General features: G+C 40.4%; 2 pseudogenes; both read right to left on the bottom strand.

Annotated features, from left to right (window-relative positions):
* Window positions 1–1,368: 1,368 nt before the first annotated feature.
* On the bottom strand, window positions 1,369–3,545 carry LOC100928573 (annotated as a pseudogene).
* Window positions 3,546–7,043: 3,498 nt separating this feature from the next.
* Window positions 7,044–10,278, bottom strand: LOC100925720 (annotated as a pseudogene).
* Window positions 10,279–12,089: the final 1,811 nt, after the last annotated feature.

The raw sequence follows: 12,089 nt of genomic DNA on the forward strand, positions 1-12,089 counted from the left end.
ATTAAGCAAAGTAAGGCAAGAATGCCTGGGAAAAGACAGCTTGGAATATGCTATGCAAGCTATGCAAAGGCCAGGCAGGTGTGATTGCATCGCCAAGCAGGTTTGGTTCCCTAAGAGGTCCAATAAGTAGGAGGAAAATGAGGCCTCAGGGGTTGTGAATTTTCTAAGTCACACAGGTGACAACTCAGATGAACTTGGACACCATAACATTAAAGCCAGCATTTTTTGGCCTGTACTATATGGTCCTCTTGGCTCTCAATGATCCTGGGTAAATCCTTTAACTTTCAGGATTCCCAATCCAAGATCAGAAGCAAGTGCTATTGGAGGGCATTTCCTTACTGGTCATTATCTCCCAGTTCATGTTCAGATAGAAAACTATGTGATAGGCATTGGAGATGGATAAAAAGATAAAGGCATAAGTCCTGCCCTCATGGAACGTTTAATTAAAGGGCGAGTGGAATGCATGGAGATATGGCATTCAATAGACTGGCAAAACTATTTCATAACTACAGTGCAGAACCAAATTAGAGCATGAAACATACACAAAAGGCATTTGAAATAATGGAAAAGAAGTATCTGAAATTCTGAAACAGAATGAAGTTCTACTCTTACTTCACACATTTATTAGTTGTTTGAAACTGGGCAAGTCACTTAACTTCTGCATGCCTCAGATTGCCATTTATTCCCATTTTATAAATGAGCAATGACAGAGCCTCCCTCCCAGGATCATTGAGAGGATAAAATGGTCTATTGGGGTTTTTTTATATTTTTAAAATACAATAACATGTTTATGAAACAAAAATAGTTTCCCCCCAAATATTGTTTTCATTATAAATTGAGAAGCAATTTAAAAAATTTGCTATTTCCTCTTTTGAAAATTATAACTTTTTATTGACAGAACCCATGCCTGAGTAATTATTTTACAACATTATCCCTTGCACTCACTTCTGTTCCAACTTTTCCCCTCCCTCCCTCCACCCCCTTGCCTAGATGGCAGGCAGTCTTATACATGTTAAATATGTTATAGTATATCCTAGATACAATATATGTGTACAGAACCATACAGTTCTCTTTATTGCACAGGAAGAATTGGATTCAGAAGGTAAAAATAACCTGGGAAGAAAAACAAAAATGCAAACAGTTTACACTCATTTCCCAGTGCTCCTTCTCTGGGTGTAGCCGATTCTGTCCATTATTGATCAATTGGAACTGAATTAGATCTTCTCTTTGTCGAAGATATCCACTTCCATCAGAATACATCCTCATACAGTATTGTTTTTGAAGTATATAATGATCTTCTGGTTCTTCTCATTTTACAGGATCAGTTCATGTAAGTCTCTCCAAGCCTCTCTGTATTCATCCTGCTGGTCACTTCTTACAGAACAATATTATTCCATAACATTCATATACCACAATTTACCCCGCCATTCTTCAATCGATGCGCATCCAAAATGGTCTATTTGTAAAGTGCTTTGCAAACCTTAAAGCACCATACAAAGTTATTATTGTTGTTGTTTTTAGTAGCATCATAATACAACTCTTGCACTTTTACCACCCTGATGAGAACAAAAATCCTTCTAGAAGACTGAACTCTCACTAGGTTCTCTCTTCCCTTGGACAAAAAAGAGATGTTTGTTTTTTCAGGGATGGAAAGCTCCAGCCCAGTGAGCTCATGTGGTGCATTCCACATCTAAGTTTCGTTCATATTTGTGGCAGGGTCCAGGAGTAGCCAGCCGTCCTTCCACAGAAGGTACGTCCAGCCCTGTATCTAACATTGCCTGGCTTTCTTCACAACGATGCCCTCAGCCGAGATGACCGTGGTTTTGGAGCCACTAGCTCTGGCTGTCACTGTGACAACAGCTGGCAAGGGAGTTGTTGGGGTAAGGACGGTAGGCTGGGCTGTCTTGGTCCCTGGGATAGCACAATCCCACTTGCTCTTTCTCTTCTGAGCAGCTGGAGCTCCGGTGCTGGCTGTGATTGGGGCATTGCTTGTGGTGCCCTTCTTGGGGCCTCTCTCAAACCCAATTTTCGTTCTCTCCTTCTTGCCTTTTTCCAATTTGTCCATCTCAATCTTCTGGGCTTTAGCTAGTGCCTCATAGTAGGAATCCTCAGACCATCCAGAGGGATCAAAAATATCCTTGGGATAATTGGTGCCAAATTCATCAATTGAGTAGTACTGGACAAGCTTCTCATAGATACAGGGATTCCGAAATTCCTTCTTCCTCTGAATGAGGTAATTCATATCCATCCTTTCCTTTATTTTCCGCTCATATAGTTTTTCTATCTTGTCCTGGAGTTGGCTTGAGCACTTGCCAGGTGGACCTGGGGGGATCTTAATTTCTTCGGGAGACATGCTCCTGAGGCTCTCCAGGAAAGACGTAAACAGCTCCTGGGGATCTCTCTTTTCCAGGTCTGAAAACTCCTTTGGAGCATCAGCCCGCGGCTTTTTGATCTTCGAATCGGCACCTTCTGAGTGTCCGATGTTTTCTTCATCCCCTTCTTGGTAACCATCTTGATCTCCCTCGAGTCGAGAAAAATCATCTGCATCGGCTTCGGACACCAAGCCCCCCTTTTCCTCCGCTCCCGTCACCCTTCCAGCCGCTTCCACTCCAGCCTCGCTGTCTGACTGGGACTCTGAATCCTCCCGGTAATCCACCGGCCAAGACGGAACGTTCTTCTGGCCAGACATCTTCCTTCCTTCTTTACCGCCTCGAGCCTGTGCTTTCCCGAAGGACGCTGGGGCACTGCTCACTGCTGAAGGAGTGCGAGCGAGTCTCTGGCAGGGAGTTAGCCGTCACCCTCGCTTTCTTACTTTCTGCCTTCCTCCCAGTGCCCGGGCTCCCAAAGGACGCTGGGACGCTCCTTCCTTCTGCTCCCTGCCTGCGCCCTATGGAGAAATTAAACCACCCTCGAGTCCTTCCTTCCCGCCTCACTGATCTTTTTTTTCTTTGCGTCCCTCTTCCCAGCCTTGTTCTTTAAAAAGCTTTTTTAATGGTTCCCTTATTCTCCGAATGAAACAGAGAAAGTGTGATCACTAAAGGCTAGATGGTCAGACTGTGAAACATCCACCTTTCTGCTGCTCTTTGGAGCCAGTGAGGGCTGCAGGCCTGCCTTAGCAGCTGGAAAGCCCTAGTTGGTCTCTTCTGAGGGAGATAGAAGACCTTCCCCTTAGCCTGTTGCTCTGAGCCTTGGCTGCTCCCCAGCCTCTGGAGATGCACCTCTTCCCTCAAGTCACTTCCCTTTCAGAGGCACCTGGCAGACTTCACAAAGCTCATCAAGCTCCTGCACCCAGAGAGCCAGGTTAGGATCTGGAGAAACTTCCCGACACTTGGTATTTAGAGCTCCCATGGTGAGTTAACAAGTTTAAAGGAGGTAATTTTAATATGATTTTCTGTTTCTTGATTGTGAGTTTACACCTTGGGATGTGGAATCAAGTAAAGGGTTCTCTCAATTTAAAAAAGTTTTCCCCCTTTGGGTAGAGTTTTACAACGACTTTAAGGAATGAAGTTAATTAAGTTAATGCTACTTGGGGAAAAAAAGTTTTGTTTTTATTTGTTTGTTTTTTTTTTTTTTGGGGGGGGGGGGAAACACTAGATGGCATTCCAAAGATAGTTTGTACATAAAGTTTAAATTACATCTTGAGGATCATCTTTGCTTCTCACTTCTCCCCAGTATATCTCACACCAGGGCGATGTGTTTAAAGCTCCAAAACCTATGTGGGTTCTTTGGAATTTGTTTTTAAAGAAAATTTGGTCCAGTACTTCAAATACTATCACTTTAGGATTTCACTAATTTCATTTCAAAATGTATTGTGTACCATTGTAAAATCTAGTCTTACAAGTAATGCAAGTGAAAATTGTGAGAGAAATACAGCTGTCTTGATCTGTAAATTATTAGGTGTTAACTCTCCAGATTCGAAAAGGAAAGAAAGGAAGGTGAGTAGGACTTTTAATTTGTAAAAACCTGTTTCTATTAAGTAGGACGTCATGCCTGATTTTGGTAAGATGTTAACACACTGGAGTTATTTTTGGAAGGCATATTTTTATTCCCGAGTCTTCAGGGAATTGCATTTTAGGTAGTCTCATTTGCATAAAGCAGGTGCTAATAAGCTCCATCCCAAAGGGAACTTGTTCTTTTTGCTGAGAGAGAAACTTATTAGATTCATTTCCAAATCTGTAAAGTCATAATCAAAAGAAAATCTCTTTCCACTAAAAATTACCCCTTTCAGGATCTCACCCTGCTTTTTCATTTACCCTCATCTATCAAATTTTGGTCCAATCCTAAAAGAGAAATCATAAACCAAAAAAGCATGTAGAAATCCAAATTGAGATGTAAAAGCTCTGTTGGAAAATGTGCTCCCCAGAACTACATGGTGTCCTCTAGGTTTGATCATGAGTGTAGCATGTCATCCAATGGACAGGCCTATAAATACTTCAAGGTAAGTGGGAAAGTGACCCTTACTCAAAATTAAAATCAGATTCTCACAGTAAAAAACAAAAGGATTTATTATGATCTCTCCAGATAGGGCAACTCCCAACAGACAAGGTATTAGTAGAACAGTACAAAATGCCAACTGCAAGACACATGAGTACACAGATCCTAAGCAGGACACCACCACTCCTTCTGACCTTTTCTCCCCTTGCCTCGGAAGAGTTCCAATTTACTCAGAAACTAAATATTGACCCCAGGACACACTTTACCTATTAGGTATTAAAATGCTAATGAAAATGTGTGAGGAGCCAGAACAGGAAGGAAATGTTTGTTCTTCTGAGATAACTGAAGACCTGCAGCTTTTAGCTACTGCACAGCCCCAAGTCACAATTAGGCCACATACTTATGAAGGGTCTTCACTCAGTTTATCCCATTTAATCCCTCCTTTTTCTTTATTAACCTTTGAAGACCTCTCCTCTCATACCATTCTTGATACATTTCCTCCAGAGGAACTGCTGGAACGGGAACTTTGGGAGGGGCTAGAACTTCCTGACCAGCAAGATGCCCCAGATGCTGGAAGCACTGCGAGAGCCAGTGCTAGTAGTACAGGAGCCAGAGCTGGAGGTGGAAGTGGAGCTAGATCTGGAGATACTGCTACCACTGGAGGCACTGCACCTCTTACCAACTTTGTTTCTTCCACAGCCCTTTTCACTTGACATTTTGATGACCCCTTTTCTCTTTAGATCTGGTACAGCTAGACCACCTTCATTTGCTTTTCTTTTTTCATTAATTCCCTTGAAATTCTCGGATCTTTTGTTCTTCCAGATAAATTTTTTTTGAGGTCATTAAAATAGTTTGGTATAGCACTAAATAGATTAGATAGTATTCTCATCTTTATTATATTTGCTCTACCTATCCAAGAGCACTTGATATTTTTCCAATTTTTTGGATCTGACTTTAATTGTGTGGCAAGTGTTTTGTAGTTCTCTGCTCTTGTAGTTAGTTCCTGACTGTAGACGGTTAATTTAAATGGAATTTGTCTTTGTATCTCTTGCTGTTGGGTTTTGTTAGTGATGTATAAAAATGCTGATGATTTATTTATTTTGTATCTTGCAGCTTTGCTGAAGTTGTGGATTATTTCTAATAGTTTTTTGGTTGATTCTCTAGAGTTCTGTAAGTAAGTATCCCATATCTCATCTGCAAAGAGTGATAATTTGGTTTCTTTGTTACCTTCTTTAACTCCTTTAATCTCTTTTTCTTTTTCCAAGGCTAACATTTCTAATACAATATTGAAAAGTAATGGTGATAGTGGGCAAACTTGTTTCACCCCTGATCTTATTGGGAATGGTTTCAATTTATTCCCATCACATATGATGGTTACAATAGATGTTACTGACTATTTTAAGGAAAAAGTCCATTTATTCCTCTACTCTCTAGTGTTTTGAATAGACATGGATGTTGGCTTTTATCAAATGTTTTTTCTGCATCTATTGAGGTAATCATATGGTTTTTGTTACTTTGGTCATTGATACAGCCTGAAGCTAATCGTCTTCTTAATATTGAACCAGCCCTGCATTCCCGTTATAAATGCTATTTGGTCATGGTGACTCTTTGTAATCTCTTTGCTAATATTTTATTTACAATTTTTGCAGCAACATTCATTAGGGAGATTGGTCTATAATTTTCTGTTATTATCCTCCTTGCTTGAGGTATCAGTACCATCTCTGTCATAAGAAATTTGTAAGAGTCCTTCAATTCCTATTTTTTCCCAAATAGTTTATATAGAATTGGAGTTTATCAAACTTATTGGCATAAAGTTGGACAAAGTAATTCCTAATTATTGTTCTAATTAGGCAGTCTCAAAAATGAAAAAGAAGAACTTTCCATGAAAGAGCAAATTGATTTTCCTTTCCTATTTCTAATCAAATTTATTAAAGTTAAAACTATTTTGAGATTTTTTTCCATAAAACCAACTCTTAGTTTTATTTAAATTTAATAGTTTTTTACTGTCAATTTTATTCATCTCTCCTTTTATTTTTAGAAGTTTTAAGTTTGGTATTTGGGGGTTTTTTAATTTGTTCTTTTTCTAGCTTTTTTAGTTGCAAGCCCAATTCATTGATCTTTTTTTTCTATTTTATGCAAATAAGCATCTAAAGATATAAAATTTCCCCTCAGAAGCAATAAACTCGGAAAACATTTTTATATTCAAAGGATCTTTCCCCCACAATGAATATCTGGTAAACTCTTGCCATGTCAGAGGGAATAGTCAACCAAAAATTCTTCTTTTGTAAGAGTAGCTGCTTCATAAGACCATCACTCATTTTTCCTGCCTTTTCATCTAATAGATGAATATCTGGACACCCAAAAGTATTGATAGTGTGTTCACTATTGTGCCTTTCAATTGAGGTTTTCAGGCTTTGGGTTTTTCTGTGGAGACAGAATACAAACTTCCTTTTCTTTTTTTTTTTTTTTCCTTCACTTTTTTACTATAGCTTTTCATTGGCAAACATATGCATGGATAATTTTTCAACACTGACCCTTGCAAAAAATTCTGTTCCAACTTTTCCCCCCTCCTTCCCTCCACCCCCTCCCCTAGATGTCAGGTAGTCCCATATATAATAAATAAATGTTTTATTTAACATGTAAGAGACACTAAACACAACTTGTTTTGTCACAGAGAAATCATCGCAGTTGACATGTCTAGTTTCTTCCCCCAGACATCTTGATTCATTGTCAAATACAGACAGTCTTATTTTCCTTCAATCAATAAAATTTTTACAAAAGAATTACAAGTAAAGCATAAAAAAATTGAAGTTAAAGTCACAAAAGAGATAACATTTGTTTTCTGAGAAATTTCTCCTCCAATGCCTGACCCAACTAACTCACTTGAGGAAAATCCTGTCTTATCTCATGCTTCAAAAGGAAAAAAAAAAAAAAAAAACCAATGGTGATGGTGGATATAGTAGAGACATGAAGGAATACTTCTATAGAAGTTTACCAGTCTGCTAGGAATAGAAGATCTGTATCTTCTGTACAATTAATTCTGACCAAAGCTAAACAACATTAAGATATTAAGTAACATTACACTGAAGTGAGAAAATGCTATGACAGAGTACAAGTAAACACTTCTGCACTCAGGTCCAGTATATAAGGACTCTTGCTTTTAAGAACCATGTCTTCTACTATGACAGTCTACGTATGATACCTGCAGTCTTTAAACCAACAAATTCAGAGTAACCCCTCCATCTCTTTCATGAAAGCCTCATACACATCGTCCTTGGTCTGTACTGAAACAGGATCAGAGGGGCCAGATTGAGGGACGGTTTTGGCAAGGGGTATAGTAAAATCCTTTTCCGACTTCCCTTGGGGAACAGCAGCAGTAGCTCTTTTGTTTTCTCGTTGAATCCTCAATGCAGTGGGCACAAATCTGATCATTTCTGCCTTGGGATTGGTGATTTGTGGCTTGGCGCTGATGATAGCTGTGACTTTCTTCTCAATGGGAGCTGCAGTGGTATCATGCATTTTAGATCTCTGGATCAAATTGGGTGGAGCACTTAAAATCTGTGGACTGGCCAAGGGAGCTGATGGATAAAGCCCAGGTGGAGCTGGTGCAAGTTGGGGTACAAAAGGTGGGTTTGTCCTCCCAGGAGGAGGTGGAGGACTGGCTAGAGGTGCTGGGGGACATAGCTTTGGTGGTCCCCCTTGAGGAGAAGGGCCAGAAAGTAAAAGCTTGGGTGAAGGCCCTCTAAACTCTGGCATTGCAAGTGGTTTTAAGAAGGGAGTAGCTCCCAGGGGTGGAACAGGAGGGAGCCCAAGAGCTGGTAGTAATGGTGGAGCAGGGTGGAGTCCTGGTATGGCAGGCAACTGTCTTTGGGCAGGAAGAACAGACTGTGGAGGTGGTTGCTGTTGCTGAGAAGCAGGAGATGAGAATGCCCCATCCAGAAGAGATGCTTCCTTGTGCTGCGGCAGTCTTGTGTCCCTGGAGTCCTCAGAATCCTCCTGGTCATCATCCTCTGAAAATACCCAAGCTTCTTGCCCCTCTTCAGGAATTTCCTGATCTGCGATTCTAAGCATGGCAGCTTGAAGAGGTGTTAATTTCTTCATGTTTTTCTTTTTCTTTTCTGATTGTCCAGGAACACCAGCAAATCTTACATTGAGAACTGAGTTTTTTTCTTCACTGTTCTCTCTCTCTTCATCATCAGCCATGAACTTTTCTTCCCAGAGGATATCTGACTTGTCAGTGTCCCTGTCACGACTGCTGTCATCGTGCTTATTTTGATGCACGTCTTGAGAACAATCTTCTTTTTCAATAGTGCCGAAAGCATCGTCATCATGACCTCCTTGAGCAAATTCTGGACTATAAAAACTATCCTCCTGCTGCTGAGGAGGAACAAGCTCTAGAGCAAAGCCCACTTTACGGCCATACATCTGCAGAACTTGGAAAGGTGGTGGCCCAGGGGGTGGGCCCGGAGGAAGTCTGCCAGGAGGTAAAGGAGGAACGCCATGTCCAGGCAAAGAAAGCAGAGAAATTGCCCTGGTGGGAGGTCGATAGGCAGAGAGATTTTTGAGAACAGTTGATGACCGTGCACCAGGCAATGGCATTCCTTGGACTGAGATGTTAGAAGGAACATGAGGCATTGCAGGCAGTGGGATGCTTTCCACTTCAACTTGCTGAGCATTCTTTATAGCATCAAAGTATTGACTGAGCTGGGCCCTCTTCTGCTCACACTGCACCTCTAAGTTTCCAAGTTCTTTGGCGATATCTGGATTTTCCTTTTCATACAGTCGGACAATGCTATGAAAAGTTTCCTGAAGTTTTTTGCGTTTCCTTTTGATCACATTTCCATTTAGCTGTGGCTGCTGTACGGGATTGAACTCCATCTCATCCAGTTTTTCCATGTCCCAGATAATCTGTTTGGGATCCTTCATCTTCAGTATTGCTTCTCTTACCATCATTCGTTGTTTCTTATTCTTTTTTAATTCCCTCTTCCGAGCTTCCTTTCGAGCCTGGTCAGTGGAGTTCATGAACTTCCCATTCTTGGTGCATGATGCAGATCTTCTCCCCATTTCCACAGCTTCTATGGCTCAGTCAGAGAAGGAGGGACAGAAACTTTTTCATTCAAACCGATGCTCCAAAAGTATTATCAGTAAAGGCTAGATGATCATCAGACTGAAAAACATCTACCTTTCTGCTGCTCTTTGGAGCCAGTGAGGGCCACAGGCCTGCCTTAGCAAGCTGGAAAGCCCTAGTTGGTCTCTTCTGAGAGAGATAGGAGACCTTCCCCTTAGCCTGTTGCTCTGGCCTTGGCTGCTCCCCAGCCTCTGGAGATGCACCTCTTCTCTCAAGAGACTTCCCTTTCATAGGCATCTGGCAGACTTCACAAAGCTCATCGAGCTCCTGCACCCAGAGAGCCAGGCTAGGATCTGGAGAAACTTCCCGGCACTTGGTATTTATAGCTCCCATGGTGAGTTAACAAGGTTAAAAGGAGATAATTTTAACTTGATGTTCTGTCTTCTGATGGTGAGTTTACACCTTGGGAGGCTGAATCAAATAAAGGGTTGTCTGTTAGGATTCTTACAAGGTGCTAAGTCGGTTGTCTAATTTAGCATGGTACTTAACAGTTCTCTAGTGCAGAGTTCACACCTTTCTCACCTTAAAGAGTTCACAATTTTAAGAGAGCATATTAAAGGAAGAGCCCACTAGAGGAAATTCACAAGTCAGGATTCAATGGACAAGATTCACATGTCTAAGAGGAGTTCCCACGAGCCCAGAGAGAACCCACAATCCCTCTCTCAGATGAAGAGTCAGATTCATTCCATATTTCACCTTTCTGCTGGTTGGAGGCTTTGGATTCAGAGTTGAGTTAGAGGCAGAAGCTGGAAGAGATAAAAGCCTAGAACAGGAGCTCTTGGAACCAAGGCCTCTAAGAAAAATAACTGGCTGTTTGGGAAGAGACAATAAAAGATCTCAACTTTTAACAGCTGGCTGCATTTGAGGTGGTTATTACTCTGAACTGAAATGAAGGCTGCTTCCAAAAGCTCCCCAAGAAACCTGCTCCCAGAGAACATTATATTTTTAGAGAAGAGAACGTTACAGTTCTCTTTCAGAAAAAAAAAAAAAAAAAAAAAAGAAAGAAAGAAAGAAAGAAAAAGAAAAAAGAAAAAAGGTGTTTTTTTTTTTTCTTCTTCTTTTGCTGGAGTTTTAACAACTACTTTAAGAAAATGAGGTTAAATGCCAATTTAGTGCCACTTGGGAGAAGATTTTCTTGGGGCAGGTCCATGGTATCCCAAAGTTAAAGTTTGTAGATGAAGTTTAAATTACACCTGAGCAACCATCTTTACTTCTCACTTCCCCCTATTATCTCTCACATCAGGGCAAGGTATTTAAAGTTCCAAAAGCCTGGGTTGTGTTTGTTTTTTGAGTTTTTATTTTTTAAGAAACTTTGATCCAATCTTTCCTATCATAGCCTTAAATACTCACACTTAAGGATTTCAGTAATTTCATTTCAAAATGAATTTTATCATTGTAAAATCTACTCTTATAAGTTATGTTAGCAAAACTTGTGAGAAATAAAGTTGTCTTGGTCTGTACATGATTAGGTGTCAACTCTCCAGATTCTAAAAGAGAAGATAGGAGTGTGAGCAGGACTTTTAATTTGGAAAAGTGTTTCTTTTAAGTAGGCAGTCAAGCCTTTGTAAACTGTTAATACACTTGGAAATCAAAATGTGTCCACCAAAAATTACTTAAGTTTACATGCGACTCCATTTAAGATAAAAACAATCCCCTAATTGGTATCATTTACATAAAGCAGTAGTTAAAGCTCCACCCAAAGGCAACTGTCTTTTTCCTAAGAAGGAAACCCTTTATCAGATTCAACTTCCAAAACTGAAGTCATAATCAAAAGAGAATCTCTTTCCACTTATACTTACTCCTTTTCAAATATTAAAACTTAGAGGAGTCTGACCCTATTTCTACAGTTCTCATCTGGCAAATTTTGGTCCAATCCTAAAGAAAAAAGCCAAAGATGAGATGTAAAAAGTGTTAGAAAATGTGGATTCACACTCTTTGGGGAGAAACAGGTGGTCTGGATAGGCTGTAACCTTGGTAATACCCAATCAATGGAGAATCAGGGGAGCCACTTGAGTTTTGGGGACAGGCTATAAAAAGGCATGTCTTATTAAGTATACCCAATAGCTTGGACAGCCATTCCTGCAAGAACACAAAATAAAATCCTTTCCTTGCTTCATGGAATGGGGGAGGGGCTCTTTAGCATTCTTTGTAAGAAAATTGTCTCTTCCACTGTGGGGGTTTATCTGGGATCCAGATATCCCTAGTAAAAAGAACCTATATAATCAAAGGACATAGATTAGTCTCTTTGATATCAATGGTGTGATAGATAGGCTCTATGTGTCCCAGCTCATTGATTGCTGGAGACCTCAGGACCATGTTGATGATCAAGGCAGCTTATGAATCCAGAAAAAGGAAAGGAGACTATTGACTAGGAAACTGTGCACCAATTAATGGTGAGAAAAATTGCCTATTGCATGTTGCCTTTGGTAGTCAGCATCTTATGAGGGAAAGGGATCTGAAAGGTCTCAGGCAAATAAAGATGGAGAATAACAAGAAATTAAAGGGTGACAAGAAAATTAAGTGGAGA

The sequence above is a fragment of the Sarcophilus harrisii genome, chromosome 1 (genome assembly GCF_902635505.1).
Source record: "Sarcophilus harrisii chromosome 1, mSarHar1.11, whole genome shotgun sequence".
In the NCBI taxonomy this organism is placed as follows: Eukaryota; Metazoa; Chordata; class Mammalia; order Dasyuromorphia; family Dasyuridae; genus Sarcophilus; species Sarcophilus harrisii.